Source organism: Athene noctua, chromosome 6, assembly GCF_965140245.1.
Source record: "Athene noctua chromosome 6, bAthNoc1.hap1.1, whole genome shotgun sequence".
NCBI lineage: Eukaryota > Metazoa > Chordata > Aves > Strigiformes > Strigidae > Athene > Athene noctua.
Genome location: NC_134042.1, coordinates 45,238,270 through 45,266,151, shown reverse-complemented (window position 1 = coordinate 45,266,151; position 27,882 = coordinate 45,238,270). Strand labels below are relative to the sequence as shown.

At 42.0% G+C, this 27,882-nt stretch overlaps 1 long non-coding RNA gene across 3 annotated transcripts; it reads right to left on the bottom strand.

The window, feature by feature from the left end:
* Nucleotides 1-5,426: 5,426 nt before the first annotated feature.
* Nucleotides 5,427-27,773, bottom strand: LOC141961687 (uncharacterized). 3 transcript variants are annotated; one of them, XR_012633817.1, is made up of 2 exons: nucleotides 27,629-27,773; nucleotides 5,427-8,462 (listed from the first exon to the last, which is right to left on the bottom strand). It is a non-coding gene; the product is annotated as an uncharacterized LOC141961687 (long non-coding RNA). The 3 variants fall into 3 exon arrangements; XR_012633815.1 differs by having other exon boundaries at nucleotides 27,651-27,773; XR_012633816.1 differs by having other exon boundaries at nucleotides 27,674-27,765.
* Between the last annotated feature and the right edge of the window lie 109 nt (nucleotides 27,774-27,882).

Sequence of the window (27,882 nt, the reverse complement as noted above, 5' to 3'; positions counted from 1 at the left end):
AAATGCACAGTGAGGGAGCTTCTGGTTGCCTCTGCCTGCTTTCAAGTGTCCACTGAGCGAGATTCTGCCGTGCTCTGCCAACTGTCTCTGAATTGAAACAGCAGAGAGGGGAGCTCTGGTACTGAAGTGTTTGAGGTACACAACCTGTGTCTGTTATCTTGCTTCTGAATTAGATTGATATATAACAAATCAATATCCATCACAGTTAAAGCCATGCTTTTCTCCAGGAAGTTGATTTTTCCCTTTTACATGCATAAATAGCAATGGAAGGGGAAAAATGTATGTGCATATCTTAAAATTCTGCAAAAGCACAGCAGCTCTCAGGAGACTCAGGCTTGTATTGCCTCTGAAAATACTTGATTATTTTCTTTTTCTTTTGTGTTGACTTAATTTCAGGTTAATATCCATAAAATAAACATAGATGGAAACCACATGTTAACAAGTAATTAGCATTGCTCGCTTCTGTAAACTGCAAATGCTATTTTAGAGACCACAGAGCACAGGCAGAATACATATGTCATCGTATAAATAATAATTGTCTTGAAATTAGGCAGGTTAATGTGTCTGACTGTATGTAATCTCTTAGGTTAGTTTTGATGTCTCTAAGTTGGCTCCAGCATTGTTAACATATTTGACCTTTATAAAACTTATGTAAGTGAAACTATGTGCTAGTAGCAGGCATCCAGAAATCATCACCGTGTGAATTGTTTAACCCCAGGGGAAGCTTTCATTCCGGAAGCAGTATCAGATTTTTTCCAGTAAATGAAAAGCAAAAATCCAGATAGACTACCTCAGTGCAGAAAACAATGTCCATCTTTATTCAGAGGTGATAGTAAACCTGTTGTACAATATTTCTGAGCAGCAGGAGACTATCCTGCTGCAAACACATGAAAATAAACTTACTTGCATTTGGCACGTTCCTAAATTTCCTCTTTGTTTCTTTTTTTTCTCTCTGTAAGTAAAATCCAACACTTGCATGCTCACCATGGTTGTTTAAGGTGTGCTCCTATTGAATACGAGCTTGTTGCCTTTTCTTGAAGTAATGGTTTACTATTTCATTTTGTTGCAGTAAAAGAGATGTCAAGATGACATCCCATAGTCGGCGGGTGTGGAGGTTTGAACTCAGCCGGCAGCCACCTCCACCTCCCCCCTCTGGTAACATGGGGGAGGGACAAAAGAGAATTCATAGGTTGAATAAAAAGAAAGAACTTACTAAATATAACAAGAGAACAACAGTAACAATAGTGAGTCCAAAAAGAAAATGGGTAAAATGCAGCAGTGGCTTACTGAGTGTGGTAACCACCCCCCACAGCAACAACACGGCCGAGGAGCAGAGAGAGGGGAGAGAGTCCCCCCTAAATCCCTGGGCATGACATCACACGGTATATAATACTCCAAGGAAAGTTAACTCCATCCTGGTCGAAACCAGGACAGTCTTCACCCCTTATTCCATACCATTGACGTTATTATCAGGTTTCCAAATATATCTTAAGGAATCGCCACCCCTTCCGGCCGCCGGCCCAGGTCTCACAGATATCATTCCCTCAGTCTATAGACCATCCTTCCACAATGTTTGCTGAGTTCATGTAGTTCATAACTTCAGGTTCCATCTGTTGTGACAGTCTATAAGGCTGAGGAATGAGGTGGAGTTGGCTCAGTCGGTGGAGCCAGGAGGCTTTGGATGTGGCACGGGGATGTTGCAAGGCACCAGTTGCCATAACAGGGTTATTTGACAGTCCGGTTTCATTGGCTGTTCTCACCTAAAATCAAATCTCCCTGAGACTTCACCTTGTTCAAGTGCAGCCTGCATATGTCCATGGCAAATGGTGGGGATGTGTTTCCACCCCTGGGGCAGTCAGTTCCAGGTGTGTTGGACACCCCTCCAGGTAAAAGCAAACTGTGGCCAGCATTCTGCTGCCAGAGGGATGGAGAAAAATGCAGCGGTGGTATCCATTGTGGTGTGTACCGGTTCTCTCGAGTAGAGAAACAATTATTCCTTATAGCCAAGATTCTGGTCTGTGCAGGTGGGGTGTAGGACACATTCTCTTTATTTGCTGGACATCTTGAGATAATTGTTTCACAGCCGCGACGATGGAGGAAGAGACACTTTCTTCATATTGTCGTAGTTGACAAACCAGTTCATCCACTTTGGTCCCTCTTCATCTGTCCAGTCCATTAGTGCTAATGCACTGGCATATGATGAGGGAGTGCTCTGTACAAAAGCCCTCCACATGGGCCGGGTGGATCGGACTTCATCTGGATCTGTGGGTGGCCGTGCATTATCTGGGTCATGGTAAACTACCCCCCGCACAGCCAGCTCCCTCAGCTATTGAATGCCTCTTCCCACAGTGCTCCACTTACTTGGTCAACGTGTCAAGTTATCCTTGAAGGGATACCTCTCCCTCACACTTGACAGAATTTGCTTCCAGAGACTAAGATTTTGTGTCTCCTTTCTAACGGCTTTGTCAATGCCCCCTTCCCTAGACAGGGATCCCAGCTGCCTCCCCTCCCTGCCCTCTAGTTCCACGCCACTGGCCCCGCTATCCCAGCACCGCAGCAGCCAGGTAATGAGTTGTTCAGCTGGCTGGCAGCTGAAATATTTTCTTATGTCTCGCAGCTCCCTCAAGGACAAGGATTGGGTGACTGTCGCTGGCTCTGCCTCCTCATGTTCTCCCGATGGGCCTGGTTCAGCTGCAGCGCCCATCCTCGGGCTTGTAGTGGCTGCAGTGTCTGTTACTTGGTTACTCTTAAATAGTAGCTTAACCATAAACAAAACCTGAACCACACGCAGGAAAACACTAGCTCCTAACAGCACAGCAAACATGTTTTTGTCAACATTCCAAAGATACCTGAACTCCCCAGATTTCTCAAACACAACTGTAAATAGCTCCAGGACCGATGACCACACGCTGTCATAGATGAGCATCACATAGTTAACTCAGCTCTCCGGGAAGGTGAGGAATGGCATGGGAAACACCTATTGCAAATGAGGTAAGATCCTAAGGAGCCAAGCAATCCACATTTTACCCGTCTTGTTATTTCAAACAAAAAGAAAAAAACCTCAGGGCCCCAAGTTGGGTGCTAAAAACTGTGGAGGTTTGAAGTCAGCGGGCAGCCAGACACCACGTGGTGGGCCCTTCACCTCCCCCTGCGGTGAAATAGGGGAGGAACAAAAGAAGAGAATTTGTAGGTTGAATAAAAAAGAAATTACTAAATATAACAAGAGAACAACAGTAACAATAGTGAGTCCAAAAAGAAAGCAGGTAAAATGCAGCAGTGGCTTACTGAGTGTGGTAACCACCCCCCACAGCAACAACACGGCCGAGGAGCAGAGAGAGGGGAGAGAGTCCCCCCTAAATCCCTGGGCATGACATCACACGGTATATAATACTCCAAGGAAAGTTAACTCCATTCTGGTCGAAACCAGGACAAGTGGGTGATGTCAGCAATTATTTCAGTGGAGTATAGGGTTTGGCCCACACTTGGGGATTGTGGTGGAAAGTCTTTGACAAATCTAAAGGTGTCAGTTCATTTCTAGATGGACTTTTATTTTAGGCAGTTATCAGTCATAAGCTATTTTGTGGCCAGCTTGTATATGGCATGTGTGTTCAAATGGACATAATGGCATATCTGTATTAAAATCCTAATTAGCAAAGATGGTGATATAGGAAAACATTTTAAATAGAAAGTGCAAGCTTTCAAACTATGTTTTGAATGGCAGCTTTCTCTTGGCTAGTGATCTTACAGAGCTCTGTTGGTCATGCTACCATGTGAAGCAGTATGTTTTGGTGCAGAAAGAGGCTTTCAAAGGCGTTAGAGGCCAGGCACCTACACGCTTACATACTGCATCTTGTGCTTTGTGGTAAGACACCTTGCCCTCCCCCCTGGGGGGGCGAGCCCAAGGGGAATGGGGCTCCGTATGGATGCAGTTAGTTGCCGTGTCAGTTATTCAGTAAAGCTTTTGTACTCCTAAACAAATGGATGTTTTTGGCCCACCTCACAAAGGTCATCTGCGTTTGCCATTGCTCATTTGGAATTGCTTCTCTCCATCCCCTCAAAATGGTCTTCTCTTACTTGGCTGCTTGGTCTTTTTTTGGGGGGGTAATAGTGAGTTGTATCTTGATACCTGATTTTCTGCAGGGGCTGAGCCCTGCCCTTTTCCCCCATGTGCTCCCCTGTCCTGTGCACAGGCTGCTGGACTCTGCACTTCTTATTACACCAAGTAGGGGGTAGGAAGCAGGAGGAGAAAATAAGGGAGGTTGGCCCCTGTCAACAGGGTGTCTGTTGAGGGAAGCTCCTCAGATAAGGAGTCAGACCCTCTGTCTTTGAAATATGTGTAACCGCTTGTTCTTGAGCTTGATGGAAGCAGGATGGGACCTTAAATAAATTATGCAAGATGTAAACAACACTTCAAGCATAAAAGCCAGTTCCAGTTTGTCCATGAGATGAACAGTTTGGCAGTGCAGTGTGCAAGAGAAGCAGAAGGTGTTTGGTCACAGGGGCTGGATATTCTTAACTGCTGGCAGTGGTGAGGAGAGCCACTGGTCAGGCCACAACTGATCCCCCTACCCTGCAGGAGCCAGTGGACTTGGGGATGTCACATGCCGTGGAAAAAAGGAAGGCAAAAGTGAGTGTGGTGAGGACAACGAAAAGTAACAATTCGATCTGTGAACTTACAGCTCTCTGTCAGGTGATTATACAGTGCTCCTTTCCTTGGTTGCTTGCCAGAACTATTTGCAGATGGCCTAACAACCAATTGTGAGGATATCTGGCAACTTCTTGTCTTCTGTTCCCCTTTTCTGTACCAGATTCCAAACTGGCACAGGTATGTCAGCTGATGGGAGTGGGGTGGGGGTAACTTCAGTTACTGCTGCTGCCGGCCTGGCCTCAGCTTGCTGTCACGGTGTTCTGTCCTACGTGGATTCAAGACATGCATTTCTTCAAACTGTGCGTCCTCATGCCTTTAGATACATTGAAATCTGTATTTTGAAAGTTCTCTACTTTTCTGAATAAAGAATGTCAGAAAATATTATTGTATATACTCCTGTTGCTATCTTGGCACTAGTATTTTTATGGGAACATGTTACATTTTCAGTTCAGTATTAATTTCAGTCTTATTCTCTCATGGTCTGAATAAAGATTCAATGCTGCTAACATCCCATAAAGGTGGTACTTGAGCAGCCTGTTGCCACAGGAACTCAGAACTGGCAATGAGAAATGCGGGGAGGAGTTCAGGAGAGTTCTCAGTACTAATTTAAGGTCATAATTGAGGAAGTATAATAACAGTGGAAAAAAAAGGTGGTCCAGGGAACTCCAAGACAGAGTGGATCACCAATGGGGCTGTCACATCCCAGGCAGCACACTTGGTATTACTGGTGCTGACAAGCGTGTTAGACTGCAGCTGAAGCACAAACACAGACCCACAGTTCACTATTCTGGATGTTTTTAATACAGAAATTCTTAATTACTAACAGAGTTGAGTACCTGTGAGTACAATGTATGCCAACACTCGCTACTTCAGATCCAAATTAAAAAAATACAGAATACACACACAGCAGATGAAGTAGCTGAAGGGACTCAGTGACCTTTTACTGGGGCTTCTGGGGGCTGCAGTGCCTCTACATCAAGTACAGTGGTTCTGATTTCTGTCTTTGGTTTCAGCGCTGCAGATCTATGAAGAACAAAGGCAGAAAGGTAAACCACTAAAGCGTTTGGAACACTTCCTTAAACTGTAATTATTCCTGCCAACATTTATTCTGTGCTACTGGATGTAAAGTTTGCATTCAGAGTTTCATGTCTCTTGTTTTAGAGAAAAATGCTTTCTTTCTTTATGTGCTTTTGTTTCTGCTTATCAGAAGCAAGAGAGGAAGAAGTATGGACCCTGGACTGGAAATTCTGGCTCTGTCAGCAACCACCCAGCTGCACATGCCTCTGAATTATGTTCCTGTGTTTGAATCTGGTAACAATTGAAGATGTTTCTTGGGTATTTCAGCACTGCAAAGCCCGCGATACTCACCGGAGTGCTGCAGAGGATACTCATTGATACGTGAGCTGATTGCCATGTCTTGAAAAGAAATTGAGTCTGACGTGTTTTAGGACAGGAACTATTATAAATGGAGATCTCAAATGTTGTCTTAAAATTCTTGGACATCTAGAGAATGAATAGTGTAACATTTTCTAACAGTAATTAGGGGATTCATTTGAAGAAGGAAGTCTCAAGTCTTCACTATAACAATGACCTTGGTGAACTGCCCCAATTTAGGATTGATAAATGAGAGGTCAGGGGAAATGGGGATGTTCCTTGCTGACACACAGTAATTGTTTTTAAAGTTTGTGTAGCTGTAGATTTGCAGTAGGAACAGATAGAAACAGAGTTGCATTTACTATGCTACACTTTTAAAAAATGTATACTTTGTATACTTGAACATGTAAATGTAACAATTATGCTACCGATGAGCCCTTAGATGTCAAGCAGTTGCGTGGTTCAACATTAGATCTTTTTGACAAAACTCAGAAGGGAACAATTATACTTGTCATTATGCCAGCACGGCAGAGACAATACCGGTAAGAAAAACAGTGTCTTGGATCAACTAGGGTAGTGTTTGTGCTTCCCCCAAAATCTAGTACTAGTCAACCTACTTTATCAGAAAGAAATGAACATTTTATGAAACAATCTTGATGGATAAATGAAGACATATAACGATGTGTGGGTCAGAAGGAATACTTCTAGATGGCAAACCATCAACAAGGTAATAATGAAGATCTTGGGTGGTCTTCTATATGTGTGTGGTATTAGAGTGACAAGAAGATTAAATGATTGTTGGAATTAATTCTTATAGTTGGGTTGAATTTATTGAGTCCTAACTGTTGCAAATAGTAGAAAGTATGAAGGCAATTAAGAAATGTAATAGGAGCACACAGGCTTCTTACCACATGCCAAGGAATGAATGGTGGCATTTTGTTAAAACATCTTGGCTAAAATAAGCCCAAATCCTTATTTATTTTTACTCGTGTTATTATTTTAACATTTCTGTTGAGGTTTATTGCCAGGATGCCTAGACAGTGAGTGAACTGTAACTCTTGGTTGTTATGAGCTAGCTCGGTGGCAAGTGCAGTGAGTGAGAACTTCTCTTCCCTTTATGCATTCATCTGCCACCCAGGACACTCGTGTTTCCCAGTTTTCACCTTTTGCTCCAGATGTTCTCAGCCTGCATCTTTATTGTATTTCATTTAAGAATTTGCTCCCATTTATTTTTAAACTGTTTGAAAATGCCCCAAGACTGCATTCAAATGAGACATAACTGAAGTATTTGTGGTTTCTTACAGGGATGTGTAATGTATTAGACACATTTGCTGATCACTAGATTGATTAACATGGTAAAGTTAGCACATAGAGAATTACCTACATATGCTTTAATATGGCTGTTTTAACTGTCCTGTCAATACCCCTTAAATACATCAATAAAAAGTCCCAGGACTTGATTATAGTTGACAATTTCTGTAGGTGTGGGTGTTTTTAAAGAGTTTTGTTTATGAAGCAATTCTGAAAAGCTCCATAGTATCTTGTAAATGAAAAGCCAGTGTTTTCCAGATGGCTCTATAAATACATTTGGTAGATACAGAAATAAATAAAGGTATTTCAGGAGCTCAGGCGTGTTTTTGCACATAATGCTATGGTGAGCTAACAGAGGAAACGAACTTCCTTCTGTTTGCAAAATACAAAAACCCTCAAGTTCTTAATGTTTTTTCCACACTGCTGGGCAAGTTAAGCTACGCTGCAGGTTTTTCTTGTCGATCACAGGTTTCCATGTGTACCATGTTCATGAACCCTCCTACAAAACCTCAAGACCACAGTTAGCCCTAGACAGCTCATGCAGATGCAAACCAGAGCGTTCTGCTGGGTCAGAATCCAAGGCACAGGAGAACAAAGCGTACGCATGGAACTGGCCTGGAGCAGAAAATATGAAGAGCAGTTACTGCTGTGTTTGTGTCATCTTTCCATTCTTTTTTGCTATTTTTTAAAAGTTGGTTTAACTTACTATGCAATCTGGGGTCATCTTACTACAAAAGAGGAAGAGTTACTGAAGTTCTTGAATATCTCTGAGAACCTTCTGTATTTGTTCCCTGCCCTGCTCTTCTTGATCTCAAACTATTTCTGTTCTTTAGGCAAAGCTGAACTTGACAGTTACCAGGATGATTTCCAGCTCGCCAGTGCAAGCACTGGGACAGCACCAAAGAAACAGGAAACAGTTTTAAAATCAGTGTTTTTAATCCCCAAACTGCAGGAATGTTACTGAGTGCTCTAAAAGCAGTGTTTTGCTTGCTGACATTTTGGGCTATGTGGCTTCATGCAGCACACTGAAAAGGGTGGAAAGTGCAGTGTTGTACTCACCTGCCTTGTTACCTCTCTGCGAAGGGGTCTCGTGTACACACACCTGCTGAAACGGTGGTCTGAGAGCTACCTGGTGTAACGGATCATGGAGGAGCTTCAGTTGCTTATGAATGTGATCAGCTATCAGAAAGGTCTTAATATAGTTGATATTAAAGCAACTGCGTAAGTGCAGTAGTCTAAATATACCCTTAGAATAATAAATTATTGCTGATCTTCTGGAAGAAAATGGTGCTCTGTCATTCAAATATTATTTTTCCCAGATTGCAGACAGGATTTAAGTTAAGTTGGGTTTGTTTTTTTGGTTTGTTTGTTTGTTTGTTTTCCCATTATCTCTGGTACAACTAAAATAAAGCAGCTTCTCTTGAAAGGTATGTTACATAGTTTTACTCAAGGAGTGAAATTAAAACTTCTAAACTTCAGTATCCAAGCAGAATCTAGGTTTCTAAAAGTGCAACTTTTTTATATCTATAATATGCATTCTGTTTGGTCAAGATTGTTTCATTATTATATGTATCATGAGCAGAATGGACTTAAAAATCATTAATATATCAGCTTTTAGAGAAAGATACAAAATAGCATCTCTCTTTAGCTTCCCTAAGAAACTCTTCCCTGAGTGCCACTAACTGGCTTCTAACCTGTGTTCCTACCTGCTCATTTTGTTGGTCGTGGCTGGAGGTACCAGCAGAGGCCAAAGCCTCCCTGTACAGATAAACAGCTCTGTACGTGCTGTACCTGGTGCTGTATGGATAAGCAGTGAATTGTCCTGCCAGAGAGCTTGTCGTTTAAGTGTGTCAAACAGAGACTGGACATTGTCTTTTTCATTTACAGACAGGGAAAGTGAGGCAAAAAGCTCCCCAGTTGCACATAAGAAATCTCTGCCAGAACTGGATCGGAGCCAAGAACTCCTGCTTCTCTCCCTTTCCTCTGCACCACAAGACTGCTGCTGCTTTGGCCTGTTCTGGAGTTTATGATGTTACTAGCAGAGGTAATTTATTTTGTTAATTTAAAGCTTTGAAGCCTCTGTTGAGGTCTAGAACCCCAGAGGATGGAGAGACAAGGAGCATGCAGCTGATGTACTGGAGGGAATAAACCACACATGAACAGAAAAGGAAGGATAAAGAGATGAAGACACCAGCTAGCCAAGTCACAGCCGTAAAACCAGAAAACCCTAACCTTTCTCCAGCACCTTACCAATTTTTGTCAAGATCTTGCAGACAGGGGTGGCAGGGAGGGAGATGCGTGCATGGCTTTAAAGAATTCTTGAAAGAGAACAAACTCATGGTTTGGTGGTGGCTTTCTGAGAGTCCTCTGGGAGAATGAGGGGTGGCAGCAGGGGAGAAAGCAGGAAAACGTTCATTTGAAAGTCAAAGAGGTGATAGAAACTCCTACTAGATGTGTATCAGTGAGGCAGGAGTAAGACAGGTGTAACCTGTGTGGCCTGTCATGTGCCCCATCAAGGCTAAATTGCAAACTCAGGGGCTTCTGTAGGCACAGCAAGGGGACACTGAGGCCCCAGAGTCCAGTCTTCCTACAGCAGAAAGCCTCGGAGGGGTTGCATGGCTCCAAAATGTGCGGTGATGTCGCCATACCACTGTGGGGTGTGAGGCTGCAGCACCGTGTTGCAGGCAACGGGTGGATAAGGATGAACCTTCACAGGACCCAGTGGTCAACTCTTTGGAGGGAGGGGAGGAAAAGGCAAGATAACTGCAGACAAGATGTGCAAGAGGAGCAGCAGCATAGGGGCAGCCAGTGCCAAATGTGACGGGATGGAGGAGGAAGCAGCACTGTTTGGGAATTGGCCAAGACGTCATCCGTGGTATTTTATGATGATGCCCTGCAATGTGATCTCTGTTTACATTTTAATAGATCCATTTAGCAAACGCAGTGGTAGGATTCCTGCCAGCTCTGTTCAACCAACTTTGTTTTCCTTGCTAATGAGCACCAGTGGAAGGCAAGTACAGACAAGCAACTGCTTGTGCCAGTCCCACAGGCAGCTGTGCCTGTGTGTGGGGGAAGTGGGGCTCAAGTTTGTGCTTAGCTCAACTTCTTGTCCCCGAGTAAGGATTTCTGCCAAGCTCTGCCCTCAGACATCTTTACACTGTGCACCTGTACGCACGGGTCATTTTACTGGAGTACAAACTGTCCCAGTAAAATGCCGCAGAGCTCGGCCCTTTCTATCCCCTTGCCCAGACACACACCTCTGAGGCCACGTCGCCAATGTCACGGGTTGCCCATTCTGCACAGTTCAGCAGCTTACAGCTGGGGAACCCTGAAGTGGGATCTGCTTGATGGAAGCTTAAGGCAGCTCGGCAGACATGGCAGTGCCTGCGTGACTGCTACACAGCTTCAGTAGGTGGCAAAAAATTTCTAATTGCAGAGCGTGGCTCAACAGCAAGTGGTTCAGGTTGAGTACAAGCAGCAGAAACCTGTTCAGAGAGAGTCTGAGTGTTGGTAGAAAACTCCAGTCTGTGATCCTAAGTAGCCCTGAGATAAAGTTGGAAGGAGGCTTTTTACCATGGGTGATGTTAAAGCAATCTTGTTAGGTTTTGGAGTGCTTTTGTCCCTAAAATCCAGAGGGGAGAGCATTAACAGTGAGTCTGAGGCATGGATATGAAGGAGATGGCATGAACTGAGAGACCATGGGGCACAGAGAGGCTGTCACCTTCTGACCTCTGTTGTAGTGACTTGACTTGCCCACTCTGCTCTTCTGTGGATTTTATAAACAGTGGTAGCTCTTAATACCACGCAAACTTGGGGCAAGAGCATGAGGTGTACGCAGAAGCCAAGGCTGTGCTTCACTGACATTGTTCATTATGTAAGAAGAGCTGATAAAATAGGTTTTCATTTCACTTTCCATGGAGCTCTCATGCAGGTCTGGTTGCTAACAATTTAGTAGTGTTGTATTTAATGCTGTAAAGGCAATGACAATGAAAATTCATCATTCTTGGAAACCAGGGTAGGTCTTAAATGGTTGTGATCACCATAGCCTCCGTCCCAGGAAGGCTGGAGATGGTTTTTAGTTCTGTATCGGGTCTGTCTGAGGTGGAGCTGATTTTCCCCACAGCAGCCCTCTCAGGCTGTGCTCTGTCTCGGTAGCTGGAAAGTTGTTGATAACACACCAGTGTGCTGGCTACTGCTGGGTGGTCCAGGCGCAGCACCAGGCCTGTCTCTTCAACATTCCCCCCCATCACTATAGGCTGGGGGTGTGTAAGATCTTGAGAGGGGACGCAGCCAGGACAGCTGACCCAAACTGACCAGAGGGGTATTCCATACCCTGTGGCGTCTGCTCAGCAACAAAAGCTAACAAAAAGGAGGAGGGGTGGGGGGCACTTGTCATTATGACAGTTGTCTTCTGGAGCATCTGCTACTCCTACTGAAGCCCTACTTCCCAGGAAGTGGCTGGACATCACCTGCTGATGGAAAGCAGAGAATAAACATTTTGTTTTCCTTTGCTTCCATGCACAGCCTGTGCTTTTGCTTTATTAAACTGCCTTTATCTTGACCTATTAGGTTTTTTTCCATCTTATTTTCTCTCCACCCGGTCCTGCTGAGGGAGGGGAGTAGTAGAGCGGCTTGGTGGGCACCTGGCATCCAGCCAAGATCAACCCATCACAACAAGCACATGTTTAGGTTTTCCCCAAGCCATGGAAACCACAAGACACAAACGCTAAAACCTTCTGAAAAATATTAATTGGGAAGCAAAGTCACATATTGCCTTCCTCTCCCTTGTATACTTCAATAACATGGGAAAAAATCTCCTCACACAACTGCAGCCGTCACCTCCTGAGACACTATCAGGTGGAGCGAGGGCAGCTGTTGCCCTTTCAGAAAATCTTACAAATCGTGCAACACTGCCTCTGAATGCTTTGTAATATTTATACTATATTTGTATATTATAATGCTTTGTAATAAAACTATACTCTGGGGTGTTTGGGGTGTACCAGTGCAATTCTAAGAGCTTCAGTCACCTGCATTGATGCCAGTATTGCACGGGGCCCCTTGCTGAGGTAACTGGTAGGAGACTCACCTGTGGGACAAGGTGGTGGTGGTGGTGATGTCACTGTACCACTTGCACCATGAACCTCCTTCAGACTGTGCTTACTGAAATGGATTTCCTCAGTCCTGGGATGTTGGAAATGAAATAATGAGGTTTTCCAGAAATGAAATGGGGTTGGTCAAGCTAACAGCTCTCAGTGAGACACAAAAGTGAGACTCAAGAAAAAAACCCCAACACTAGTTTATTGTGAAAATTGTAGTCATTTTGAGGTCACTTTTGGTGTTCTGTAAGTGGGGTAGTGGTACCAGTGGCTGGATTTTACACTTAACTGACTATGTAAAAGAAACTTACCTAATGTGTTTTTCATCTGAGACTAAGAATTTGCCAATATCTTCCTGTCCTTAATTAACTTAGCCTGACCCAGATCTTGACTTAGCTCCATAAGACAACTTTTTCATTAATTTCAACATTGTCTAAATGTTTGGAGTAAAAATTTGTATTTCAGTGCCTTCCCCAATGTTTGTTTTACTGTTGTTTCATTCTTATTGAAGTTTTGCATTTGTTACTTTCTCTGTAAGTAAACAAAGAGTAAGTGCCAATATCATTACATACCTGCAAGCTGTAAATCCTTAGCTGACTTGAAATGTGCACCTAGCAACACAGCCTGCATTAGTAACATAGAAATAGACACAACAGACTGAACTCTACAAATAGTTGTCATTTCTCTAACTTACAGTGCTTTAACTCAAGTACAGTACATACACAGCTTGTGTACCACTGAAATCTACTCACATATGAAAAATTTCCATCATTAAATGCATAAAACTCAGACTTCAGCCAAGTTTAGAATTTCTTTTGGAACAGAGGCTCCTATAAATACATTAGAATTAGTGGTAAAATTAATTAACAGCCAAGAATATAAGTATCTAATCCTGCCACATGTCTGTGAGAACTGTTGAATTCAGGTTTAGTGGGATGACTACTCAGAGTGGGAGTCCCAAACTCATCAATATTTTCTTTGCACAGATCATAATGTAGAGGAAAAAAACCCGACCCCCTCTCCCCTGCAGCATGTTGTTTACATGTGTATATTATAAAAGTTAATTCTCCATAGAATTATTTTCCACATAACATTGAAATGATAAGAAGCTTACAGTCTCTCTGAAGTGCATGTGAGTGTGGGCCATCTAAAGACAGGGTGTCTGCCCTGTTCTGAGGGGTATGTGCTGCTTTGGGACCTTAGGTTCAAATATGATCCCCTAGAAGTACGAGTCTGGCCCCGTGGCCTCTCCTTCACTAGACCCTGTAGTCTTTCACCTCTCCCACATGCTGGAGAAAACCACAGGAGAGAAAAGAGAAGGTTGCAAAGAGGGTGCTTATCCCTGCTTGAACAGCCTGTGGGCACTGCAGACTCTGCTCTTCAGTTAATGAGTGCATATAGGAATAAAATTTGGTAATAACAATATTTATTACAATAATCAACTTATGACAGGATGAATGCCTGGAAGCTGAAATTGGACATAATTCAAATTAGAAATAAGGTACATTATAATGGCAGAGGCCAGAATTAACCATTCCAGCAACTTGCCTACAGCCATGCAAGACCATGACACTGGAAATACTAAAATTAAGAATGGATTTTTTTTTTTACAAGAAATGACAACTACTCATTTACTACAGCATCATGTTTAGACACTGATAAATATTTTCTTTTTTCTCCTCAAAATAATTTCACCAACAAAGTACAGAATGGATCTTTTAACTCTTTAGCTAGGAGTATGAACTTGCATTGAATTCTTCTCCCTTCTCTTCCTCCCAGCTGAGAAATTTTCACTGTTGTTAATTCAGTTTAATAATTCTCACAAAGGCATCATGCCCTCTACACTCCCATGAACGCTCGGTTTTCCTTAATTTGAAAGATTAAATGTTTGAACTTCAAATTCAAACACTTAAAAAGATGAAACCATCTCCCTTAAAACACCTGTGCTAGCCTGACCTTTCTAAATCTGGCTCTGAAGTGACACTTGAGCCATCAGCAACACTGGATTGTTTCAGAACTGTGTGGATATGGTCCATGCTGCAGGTGCAGCTCTGTGAGCGAAGAATTGCGTTTGTTTAGTGTCTTTGTCTTAGTTTTTTTGAGTACTTTTCATAATAAAACTACAGACAAGAGCTCCTCTGCACTAAGGGAGGAGCCAAAGGAGCTGAAGGAGCCAAAGGATCAAGTAGCTTTTGCAACCACTTCCCTGTTCACTTGGTTGCCTTGATAGCAGCATGTCATGAAAGCATTAACGGCTCTGAATGGATGTTGGAGAGATTTGGTGAGCACCAAAAGAGCAACTTGTGTAAAGAGATAGTGGAGCAATTACCAAAGCAATTGCTGAGGAAGATGCCATAACTGTTGGTAAAGAATCTCCACATGTAGGTCAGTGTCACCCTAAACAACAAAGCTCCAGGTTTCACCTTCCAGAGAAAAACCAGGTGCTCCACCTGGAGAATGAATATATATCATTATTTAAGCAACTACTCCACAGACACCTTAACATTACTGCCTCCTGCTGCTCACTGCCATGCTGGGAGAGGCTCAGCACTCAGGAACTGAAGGAAGGGTAACACCTCAGTTTTGGCTTACAGAAGGTGCCTGTGTGTGCCTGTGGTGTATTTTCCATTTGTTTGGCTCACGTGTATCATTTATCAATTTTCAGGAAAAACCTGCAAAACTGCGACGCATCCTGGGACATGGGAACGACCAGAAGCTAGTAAAGAACAGTATAGGGGCCAGTTCTTTCCTCCTTAGAATGATGCATGAATACACTGAAGGTTTTTAACTTGCATTTGTAACAGAGACGAGAGCAGCAGGAACAAAGATATATTTAAATACATACTTCTGTATTTCATAACTAAATTTAAAAGGTGTTAAAGAACAACAAAGTTATGGGTGAAAATGATCCTGAGAAAGAAACGGAAAAGAAATAAGCAGTTCACAGGAAGAGGAGAACTATGAGATGGGAGAAACTTGGCTGTATATCGCATTGAGTAGTGTTTTTTACAGTCTAATACATTTATGTTTGCCTATGGTATTTTTGCCCCCATTTCCTCTGAAGCCCTGCGAAGAAATAGTTCTGGTTAAGCTTAAAACAATGGAGAAATGGGTGGTATTTCTAGAGGAGAGGTATTTTTCACTTACTGGGAAGGTTTCAGAATTCTGCTTGGAACATTGTTGGCCCTGGTTCCTCTCTCTTGTTTATATTTTGAATTTTCAAGTCACATACTGAATTATGCCAAGTGACAGAAGGGAAAATGTCTGTGTGGAGCAGAGTCATGCTCCCACGAGGAACTGGCTTCCTTGGCATATCAGTGTTTTCAGGCACTAGTGACCCTCTGAGCGAAAAATGGAAAGAAGAAAGATGAGCCAGATTTTCAGACAGGCACGCACAATTAAACCCGTTTGAATGTGCCTTATTTACGCTCGTAAGGGGTTATTTGTATTTCTCTTCTGAACAGTTTGAGCCTACTGTAACCTTCTTTAATAGCCACAGAGGCTGCTGCCCTCTTCAAGGGCTTGATTAGCTGGACGGTGCTTTCATCCTTTCCAGCAGGGATGTAGCTGCTGACTGGGTAGAATAGATTCTGGGCAGCTGTAAGGCAGGCACAGTAGTTACAAGTTAATAGGGGAAAAACATGAGCTAGACGTAGGATACACATAAAATGCAGGATCTGTGCATGAGTATGGAGCAAGAAGGCGAGAGGCTGAGTGTGATTACTAAAGGCTTCTGGCAGCACACATTTTAGGCTGTGATTACAATTAGCATTTTCATACGAAGTTTCTCTCCCACTTAAAATTTGCAAGACTGTACATATGGCCCATTGCTTCTTAATACAGCAAACATCTGTAGGAATTATATATGCTCTCATGACTTGGCTTACACTTGAATCCAACTTTCTGGGTGAGGAATAACTGATTTTGAGGCCTCATTTGACCACTGATATAATTAATGATGTTTTTACTCCAGCACACTTGTGCCAGAACGGTAATTTTCTGTACAGATAGAAAAGTTAGTCTGGTTTTATATATACCTATAATAGTGTAAACCACCTAATAGTATAAACTACCTAACAGTATAAACCTATATATAGGTTTATATATAGGTTTATACTATTGTACAGCTTCCCAGGTGAGAAAATAAGTCTACATGCATAAACATGTGTCTTAGTGCAATAAACAAAATGGTTATGGATGCTTTTGCTGAGTGGGGCAATTCAGTAGGAAAGCTGAAGAGGCATGGCTGCGATAAAAATTTGCAAAAAAAAAAAGGGCAAGAAGTAGATAAACTTTGTCCTTCATAGTTTATTTAAAAAAAACCTTCAAGGAGGTCAGTACAAGCAGTTCTCAAATCTTTCTTCTGAATTAAAGAACCAAAACAAGGACTGGAATATTGCAATTAGCAAGATATACTAAATTATTGCAGAGTTCAATGAATGCAGGTAGTCCACCTGATTTCAGTGCCCATCTTTCTGTGTCCAGGATACATAAGCCAAAGCAAATGGAAACTCCTCTCTATTTAATGGAAAATGTTGATAGGTTGTTTTTTTCTGTAATATTGATTTTTCGGAGCACAACCTTTTGTAAAAAACCTATCATCTCAAGAAACTCTTTGGCTGCATACACCAGTCAATGACACTTAGTCCCATTAGTGAGAAAATGGACAGAACCACCTAGGGAGTCTCTCTTCAAAGAAACAGAAGAAGCTGTTGGAAGACAGGCTGAACAGTCTCATCTCTTACTCAATCTAGTTGGAGATTGTGACCAACAGTGTATTCTTTTAACCACAGACAATCTGCTCCAAGAGGATGTTCCCATTATGGGGAGTTATACGCTGGTGAGACCTATAAAGCCTCTGGTTTCACAGTTCTTGCCTCCTGGGTTGCTCTGAAATGACTAAATAGTGAATTGCAGGGCAAGATGGCTAATGATAAAGTGACAGAGTGCAATACACATGGTACAAAACATCTTAAAATACAATGAAATTGGGCTTAACAATAGTTTGTTAAAAAAACAATGAACTGTAAAGGAAACTGGGAATGTAAATAACTTTGATTTAGGAAATAATAAAAAGTTGATGGGTTTTGGAGTGTGACCAGTCTATTGGATCCTTAATGAAAATATGCATTTGAGACCCACTGGGAGTCTTCTACATTGGTGTGATGGAGGAAAATACCCCATGATATACTGTGTGCTGGGTTTTTGTGAATCAGAGAGGTACACAAGGCTAGCTAATGCTAGACTAGCTTTGCACTCAGCCATTTTAGTAAATAGTGTATTTGGAGGAGAAACATCAGAAATTTTTTAATTCTTCAGAATTACTTCCTAAACAAATGGTGTAATTTTTAGGGCCTCTGAATGCAACAGAATAGATGTGTAATCTGTTGAAGATCATCCATGCAAAAAAGCTAGTACACAAGTTCTAGAAGAATGCAAGTGGGTCTTTCAAAAGCTTTTTCTTTGATGCTTCACACACACACGCACGCACATGCACACAGAGTCAAGTCTCAAGCTGGCATTGCTGCTAAGTCACTGGGGCGATTGAAGTGCCCTTGATTCCAGAGATGGGGTTAAAGCACTGACAACATCAGTGTACTCCTGCTGAAGGGAAATCAGGCTAAGACATACACCTGTGGCCTGTTTTGAATGTCAGCTGAGGTATCTCCTGCTGATTCTGCCAGAATCCTGAGCAGGGACTGGCTCTGAGCAGTAAGGTAAAATCCAGTCATTCTAAGAAATACCATCTAGCTCTAAAAAATACTTATTTTCAGGGAAAAAAAAAAGTAAACATGCAAAGATTCTAACAGAAATATTGTACAAAGGACCTTCAGTCTTGATGATCAAGGACCTACACGTGGAAGCTGTTATCAGCCCACCTGCAGCTTTGGATGGATCAGCAATATAAGGTATGCCCCACTGCACATCCATTCCAAAAAGCAAGAGGGTCTGAGCTCTGAAGAGTCTCCATGTAGGACTGATTTGGGCTAAATGGCTTTGGGGCTAGATCAGTGTTCCCACCTGTAAGAAGTATACTGGGTTTGGATTCCAGAAATAAGTCTGTTGCATGGGAAATGTGAGCCATCCTATTCAGCACAGTTTAAAGTAGCAGCCATCTGTTGGGGTTTATAGAAGGCTGAGAAACACAGGATGTTTACTTTTATTCAGATGTGCAGTGGATGTGCCTTGTACGAGCAGACTTGTTACAATACCAATAAAACAACTGGGACATTAAGCTCAAGATAAAAGCTTGTTTTATGTAGTAAAATTGTACTTGAGCAAGACAGAAAGCATTACAAATATACATGCACACATGCATGTACATAATCATTTAAGTAAAGGTCAGCAGAAAACAGGCCAGACAGAAATTCTGAACAAATACAGCACTAACTTTGAGACTAAACTGATTGCTTTCTGAGCTGTTTTATGGAAACCACTCCTGAAAGAAATAATCTACAAAAGGTAAGATAAGGAAGAGTTCAATTTCAAAATAAACCTACATGGCAAAATTAGGAGCTGAGATTAATTTAGATAAACTCTCCAAAAGGGGATTTGGCATTACTGCCAAAACTGAAGTGTGGGTGCGTACAGTGTGAATCCAGGACCTCTAAAGATGAGGCAGAAGCATTCCCTTATGATTGACAGTGATGAACAAGGCCATATAAGACACTCGAGAGGGAACTGGGCTCAGGTGTCTTCAACCGCAGGTAAACGTCATCCACAATGTGAATAACTTCATGCTGTTGCGAATGTTAACTACCAAAGGGGAAAATTCCCATGAGAGTTTAGAGGATGTAAGCAGAATTCTGCAAATGCTTGGAGAATGAATCCAAGAAGTAACCAAAGATGCAGATGGAGAGACTGGCAAACAGCATTAGCAACAGTTAAGGTTGTTTTTGCCAACAAAGGAAAAAGTTAAGTATAGTAAATCAAATAAAATTAAACATGTAGCAGCAATAGATGCCCTACTTTTTTCTACAAATGTCTTTTACCATTTTTTTTCCCAGGAGGTAACAAGTATTTTTGTAAATCTCAATTGAAAGCAAACTACCTTACTTATATTACTGTCTAATGGCTTGAATAAGCAGATAACATATCAACTGGCAAATATTTTTGCAACTAAAATAAAATAAAGAATTCTGTGTATATGGCATTCTGGTTGAAATATCCTGTAGATGATCACCAGCAGGACCAACACTAGATGGTAATTTTCTTGAAGAAACAATTTGAATGGGGTGATAGGCAATGGTACCATATGAAAGCTTTGGCATGTGTATTTGTTAGAATTCTGTCAATTTGTTAAAAACAAAGAAGTGAGTTGTACTGGGGAACAGGAGGCAAGTTAAATTGCTTACATATATGTATCAAAACAGCTTGCTAAGTGCAATGCTACCAAGAATTATGACAAAATCTCTAAAGAATATTCATTGTTGTGTATTAGAATAGTAATGTGCAACTTCCTATAACATCCCAAAGAAAAATAGCTGGATGACATTGGGAAAAGGCCTGAGGTGGGTTTCAGTGGGCGTGGAATTACATTTGACGCAATCAGAACAGTTTGAATGTCAAGGAATTAAATTCTGGATCAAAACCTGTGTACTTTGGAAGAAAGTTTGGTAACTCAGAAAGGATGTTTTATGTCGATGGAGAAAATTTATTTTCATATTTTCCAGGATGCGGCTTACGTAATTTTTTAAGATCCTAAATGAAGCTGCAGTCAGATTTTAAGAAAGAAACCAAAGATCATAATATGAATTTGACCTAGGTATAAATTAGTGAAAAGAAAAAAGACTACATTTTAAAATTGTACTCAAGCAGGCATTGAACAGCACTGCCCAGGAGTATCTCACACTCAAGCTACAAGACGGTGATAAAATTTCAATAACTAAGCTCTACAAGGATTATAGGTCTAAGAAATTTGTTTCAACAGCCCACCATTAAAACCTGGTGATTGCAAGACACTGGAATTATTCTAAAACAAACTTGCAGGGAGGAGCTCGTTTGAAGGGCTCTCATTAGCCATTTGTGTACTAAAAGCTCTCAGTATTAGAAAGTCATTGTCTAGTGTGTTTCTGATGGACTTTTAACACATGAACTACAGATGCACACCTACAGAATTGCAGTTGGAGATTAATCTTCTCAGAGGTAGGAGCTCAACTAGAAAGATGCATATTAGAACTAAACATGACTCAGAAGTGCACATTTCCGTTAAATATTTATTTATTCAAGATGAGCGAACAGTCTATGTGATCTGATTATTTTTTATCTCTCTTTGAGCTGAAATGGCTCAAGGGGGAGCCATAATTTTTTTGAATATACTAAATATAGCTTAAGATGAATTTTGCAGGGGTGTCTCCTGGTGCTGCTTGGTGCCTTAGCAAATCATGGTTTTAACTCCTCCTTGCATCTTCTTAAAAAGGAAAATCTCAACGCTTACTTTTGATCTTCTCTCATTCAAGTCTTGACTACTGATTCTTGCTGTAAATTCTTCCAGGACCCACCTGACACTAGATAACGTTGAAAATTCTCTAAGTGTGGGGACTGGATAGCATGTCAAAGAAGCCACTCAATAATGATGCCAAATCTTATCATACATATCACAGATTTTATATTGGCTCAAATTCTTCTATATTTACTGAGTTGTCTTACCCTAAATCTGGTGTCTAGACTTCTCTATATAACAGATTTTTAAAGTTGATAGCGGTGCATTTTTATTTAGTGGCAAATAAGCTTCTACGCTCATTAATGTGCAGTATATGTAATGTATGTGCAATTATGGAAGCCTGTTAAAGTACAAGGACAATTTAATGTCGTTTGGTACTCTTGGGCATCTCTTTTTTAAAATTTACTTTTATTTGAACCTCTTCATACCTTTTGCCTTTCTAACAGGATGTGAAAGCTTGTAATATTCCATTTTGCCAGGAAACACAAGGAGAAATAATACAAAGCAGTTTTGAAAAATAGGTCACTCATTCACCCATCTCCAGTCCATCCAAGATCTTGACAGATCTCTATCAAATTCAGCCCGAAGTTTTTTCCTTCTGGGCTCAGGATACCCAGTGTATTAATCCTCTCATTGTGTGGGAATTGTACCAAGACATCCTATTTCTTGGCTTTCTCTATATTCTCTAAATACAGTCTATACCAAATTACACAGAGTTAAGGAAGGCTATATGATGGATTTTTTACAATGGTATAATGATGGTTCCTGCTTTATTCGCTATTCCTTCCCCAACCTTAGCATTCTTGTCTCTTTTTGTCATCAAGTACTGGAGAGGCTTTTAATGCCTTTCCTTCTCAGTGTTTCCTAAAAACCAGTTCCTACCAATGTGCTCCATTAAAGTGAGACATTCTCATCTCTTCAACCAAGTTTTTCAACTTCCAGCACTTGCAGAGAACACCATTTTTGTTCTTGTTCCAGTTATCTATTTTTGTGTGGTCTGCTTAGTCAGGAGGTTGTTTAGGTGGATCTTTGCTATTTTCTCTCTAGATCTAATCAATTTCTGTCTTTTTTCTAAGATTCATAGCTTTTGGATTTCAACTCCAGTTCCCATCTCATGTAACGTTCTTTTCTTACAAGTCATTCGTAGGGTATCTGTAATTCCTGTACAGGATCATGAAAGAACTACAAGCCTCCTTACTCACATAATTTTCTCAGTGGTGAAATTATCCTATTTGTTTAACCCTGACAGCAGATCTGGCGAGATTTTAGAAAATGCTCTTATAACCTTTATTTTCCTGTCCTTCCTATTTCAGCAGTGTTCACACAGATTCCTTTCCAGTGCTCCCCTACAGTAATGTCTCTAGTGTTGGGGAACAGGCAGCAGGGCTGCCTGGCTTGCACCCACACTGCTTACGGCTACCCCTGCTTACGGTGGTTTTGCTGAGTGCGAGGGCACACCTGCTCATGGAGCACACTCCCAGGAGGATTTGTGTTTAGACCTGTGACTAACACTCAGCCACTTCTTTCCAAGTAGTTTTGCTCCTGATGTCTTTTAACAAGTTGTTCAAAAGCTCTGTGGAAGTGCCCTCAGCACCCGTACAGCCCTTCCTCTGCCCAGCTTTGTACCACAAGCTTTGGAGCCCATTATGACTTACACTTTAAACTTATGTAAGTGCTGTAAGGCTCCCTCTGATGTTAAGCATTCCCTACAATGCTGAGCTGAGCTACAGACTGCAGAACACTTTCATTTGCCATAATTTGAAACTCTGAAAGTATCTAATAGGTTAAAGCTGTACCATGAGGCAAGATAAAACAAGTGGACAAGAATACAACACAAATATTTGCTTGTTCTCTTTTATAACAAAGAGAAGAAGATATCTCTATCTCAGCCTACTCTGTCTTCAAGGTCTCTGTCCTTGGGGCAAATCTCAAGTGTTTTATCAACTGCTGCTATAACCATGAGATGCACCAAGCTTGGAAGGGAGCTGGTGGGTACTTCACTGGGGATGTGGGAAGTGCTGTGAGAGCAGCAGTTCCTACACTTAAAGCACAGCTGGACACCTTAACCACACACCAGTATTTTACCCATTTTATGTTTGTTTTGGGGTGTGATGATGTAGGAAGCTGGGCCACCGCAGAGGGTGCTCATCTGAAGAGGATGGCTTTGTACCGGGAGATGGTAGCAGCATACACAGTGGCTTATAACACGTCATTAAATGAAGAGATAACTGAAACGAGGAGACTTGATCACAAAGTGAAAGAACGAAAGCAGACACAGTTTCACTCGGGATTCAGACATACCCCAGTGGCACAGGGAACCACATAACACAGGGGCAGGTGCTCCAATTCCAGTAGTTTTGGGTGCCATAAACAGCTTCCTGAGTGCTGCCCCAGCACAGAAGGGAGCGGGTGGGGATGATGGGAATTACTGGCATCTTTAGGCAGTTGTGGAGTAACCGTTGGAGGAGGAGGTTGGCTGAGGAACACACTGCAAAGCCTGAAGAAGGCAGAGGTAAACAGGCAGCGAAGGGAAGTTAACAATTCAGAAAACTTGGCTTAAAGGAGTGCCTGGGGCCCAAAGGCAAGTTAAGACACTGGGGGAGGGGAACAAAATAAGAACAAAAACGTGAATTAGGGAATAAGTGAAAGCAAGGTCATGCTAGGAGGCAGCTAGCCAGCTGCCAAGGCAAGCAAGCTCCTACTTATCTTGCCATGTTGACTACAGAAACAGACTTCAAATGACACAGTGTCTATAAACAGAGAGAAAGAATTAGTTCCCATTCTGGTAGTTGTGTCTATGACCCTAAAATCCTTACCCCACACATGCATCAGGAATTCAGTTCCTGAAGGCACTGACAGTGTTGTCACATAACTGATACAAGGAGGAGCGATAGGCAAAAAGTAATAAGCACTTGCTCATTATTGCAGAAACTCGGTAGGGTGATTACAAATGTTGCCTGAAAGTTGGTCATACCATTCCTCCCCAAAATGTAAAACATATGAATCAGACGTCAACTGCAGGGTAAACAGACTAAATAGAATATTTTCTCGTTACACATGAATTTGATTCAAAAGTAAATAAAAAAAAAAATCTCAGATTGTGCTGTTTCAATCAAATTGATGGAGCAGGACAGTTACTTTGATGCGCTATTCCACTGTGTTCATTTTTGTTAAAAGATGTACCAGAAAAGCCTTGTTCGCATGCTGATTTGCCTCTTCAAACAGCAGTGCTGCTTCCTCCATAATGCTTTCTCTTTCTGGTCTTTTTCCTGCTGGTCTGAATAATTAGTTCTCTGGGGAGATCAAGTCTTTTCTTGCTTACTAGTATTGGAACAGGGAATATCTGAACTAATCCCATGGTACCCCCAATAATGCTCCTTTTGACATAGAGAAGATCCTTTATGGAGCATTATGTGACCCTTACCGTAGACAAATACATGTCAGATGTGCTACGTGAAACACTTACAAGCTCCAGCTAGATCCATTTATGTTTATCACTCAGTGGAGCAGGACTTCCACAGTGGTATCTATGTAGCAATCCTGTTTGATAAGCTGCTATGTAAAGAGCAGAATGCTGATGGGGATGTGAGCTCCATATTCCTGCCTGGGTGGCCATAACAGATGGTCTGTAGTGGAACTTCAGTCACACAAAAAAACCCATGAAGCAGCCCAAAACTGAGTCACTTGTACAAAATCTCTGTTTTGGAGGACTCTTGACCGCTGTTCTGACTGTTCAGGTGTTAAAAAAGACAATGCCTAACTGGTGAGGAGCTGGCCTTAAAAATTCCAGTCTAAGTTATAAGCTTGTCTTGTGCCTTTGACAGCAGTGGAGAAGCACTGATCAAAAGAAATTATTATGGCTATTAAATATGTGCATATTTTAATATATACAGCCATATACTTGTGAGATGTTGGTCATGTGAACTTTATCTGATGACAGTTAATTTTTATTCCTGCAAATTGATATTATATGTATTTATACAAACACACATATAAATATCTACAGATACACATCTATGTAAAACACCTGTAGCATTTGTTTCTTCTCCATCTCTTGGATTCACATAATCATTTTTAAAGTAGTAATTTTTACAAAATACAGACTAAACAGAGAATAGGAGAAGGAGAAGTAACAGTGCCCCTTTGAAACATTAACTGGTTTACATTCACATCTTATGTTGTTGTCCTAAAACTCCTCACAGATGGAGACTTTACAGATCAGATTAGAAAAAAGAAAGCAACCTGCAAATGAAAGGGAAGCCAACTCTGTAAACTGTGACGGCCAAGCGAAAAAGGTAAGACTTCTATTTATTCACTGATAAAGCCTCTGTTTTTCTTGAGTTGTTACCATACAAACACCGAGATAAAACACATCACAAAAATTCTTTACACAATCAAAATGGACAAAACATACCACATGATGCATTTTTCATATAAGAAATAAACTAGCTGAATGCATTATTTACCAGCTTGTTCAGCTTTACTGGAAAACAAATTCTATAGCTAACTATTATACAGAGACAGAATGAAAAGTAAAAAACTGTGTGCACAGGAGAGTGGATTTGGACAGCAGTCTTGATTTTTATCCCTTCTGTGGCAGTTATTTTAGTGAATACCCACATCACATCCTTCAGTTTTAGATTTTTAGTGTTTTAGATAGATTTCATTTCATGCTGGGAAGACCAAAGTACAACCATGTAAACCGACATGCTCAACTTCACCTAAAAGGCCTAATTCCAGCCCTCAGACTGTGCTAGACATTCCCTTTTGCAGAGTATGCTCTCAATAACTTTATGAGCTGCTTGTTGCACTGTTCAGTCCACATCAAAAGCAGGACAGTGAATAAATCGGAGAATTATGTGACTGACAAACACTACTAACAGAATTATGTACATAAAACAAAACATGTGCATCTGCAGGTTCTGTTGCTCATTGATGGGGGCAACAGGAAGTTACACTGGTTTTGCAAAATTTTACCTTATATTGGTATAAAACCCCCCTGATCTACATTCTCTGTTATTAACCCTTGCTTGCATTTAGATAATTTTAGCTGCTCTGGTTTAAGCTAATTTAACATTTTAAATATTTACAATTATGTGCAAATCTCCCTTACAAATTTACAGTTACATAACCATTCTGTAACTGTGGCACAGTTCAATCTCAGTTAAGTTTTGGTTTTTAAATACAATTCTTCTGAGAAACACAATTGATATACAAAGGATGATAAATCCTACAGTTTTCTGAATTAAAATCATGTGGAATTTTATTTTCAAAAATGCCTTGACTGCTTGATTGCCCACCTGTCCAGCAGTAACAGTGAAGGGATAGCATTAGTGCTATTGCAGCAAATCATTTCTCAAGTAGCATTACTGTCTACTCGAGGAAGAAATAACTGGCTTGGTAGGTCAGCAGAAATGGATGTGGGGGTAAAACAGGTCAGCATAATTGTGAATAGATCATACTGACTCAAAAGTATTTGTACTGACACATGTAAACAGGAATGTAGTCTGTGACAGGCATGACAGCAGATGCTGGTGGTGTTGAGGCCTTAATTGTAGTACCGTGTCCAGTCTTGCGTGCTGCAGTTCAAAAAAAGATGTGAATGGTTTTGAGACAACACAGGGACAAGAAATAAGCTTCTTGAGAGGTTTAAAACTGTGACATGCAAGGAAGGACTGAAGTGATGTGCAATTGCTTAGTCTATAGGTAAAAAAATCTAGGGGAGACCTATTTCTTCAGATATGCAAGAGGCATACTGAGAGATGAAGGGCAAAACTGTTCATGTCCACTACAGTTACACTTCAGTAGTAGTGAGCTTTTAACTAGTGTTCCAGGTTCCTCAATGTGAGCTGGACCAGGGAACTTACCTGGCTAAAACCGAGCCATTTTGAAAGTTTCACAACATCTTAAAACATTCTAAATCCAGTCTGTCACAATCCCACCTCCTCAGTTATGCCAACACCGGTACTCACACACCTGGAGGGTAAGCCAGGTCAAGAAGCTGAGCCGGACAAAAACTAAGTATCCCTTGTAGGGTACACAAGCTCAGAGGGTTCAGGCACTCACTGCCTGCACAAACAAGGGGGATGTGACTGACCCATCAAAGCAACCAGCTCTCAAACTGCCCTTGACCTCGTTTCCTAAAAAAATATGACTGTACCTCAGAGGGTTTTTGTCACATCAACTCAGGAGAACTGCTGCTCACATGAGTCATTTTTTTTTTCCTCCAGAAGTACAGGTGGATAGTATTTTCAAACATAATCAAATTAACACCGTTAGTTGTATTTTGGGGGAAAAAAAACAACCAACCAAACAACAAACAGACACCAAACCATCAGATAAGAAGTTTAAAAAAAAATATTTGATATTTAACAACCCTATACAGAAGCATCCGTTGTGCTGGCTGCTATACATATAAATACGCTTTTTAAAAAAGCGCAAAACGACTCGGGCAGCAACCATACACTGGCCGCTGGCTAAAGAAACCCAAGGGTAAGGAGTGCAGGGCTGCAGGAACCCTGTCGCCCAGCAGCCAGCCACCGCCTCCCGGCTCTCATGACAAGCAAACCCAGGAATCTACGGGCCCTGCCTGAAGCGGCTGGGTCCCTTCAGCGTGCCGCGGCCTCTCGCCCAGCCAGGCCGGCCCCGGGGCCCCACGGCGGGCCGGAGGGAGGCCCCTCCCGCCCGCAGCCCTCCCCGGGAAGGGGGCTCTGGGTTCCCCTACGGCGGCCCAGCGCGGCGGGACAGGGACTTTACCTCCGCGTTAGCAGGGTTTTACCTCAGCACTGCCGGGCTTTTTACCTCAGCCGACGGGCCTCGCTCTGGCGGCGGCCGGCGCTCGTCCGCCTCGCCCCCGGGCGCAGAGGGACGAGCGGGGCGATGGCGGCGGTGAGGAGCCGCCCGCCGCCGCGCCCCGCCCCGGCCCGGCCCGGCCGGCGCCGCCCCTCCCCCGGCAGCGCTCCCCTTTCCCGGCTGTCCCGGCGGCGGCGGCGGGCGCCAATGAGGCGGCG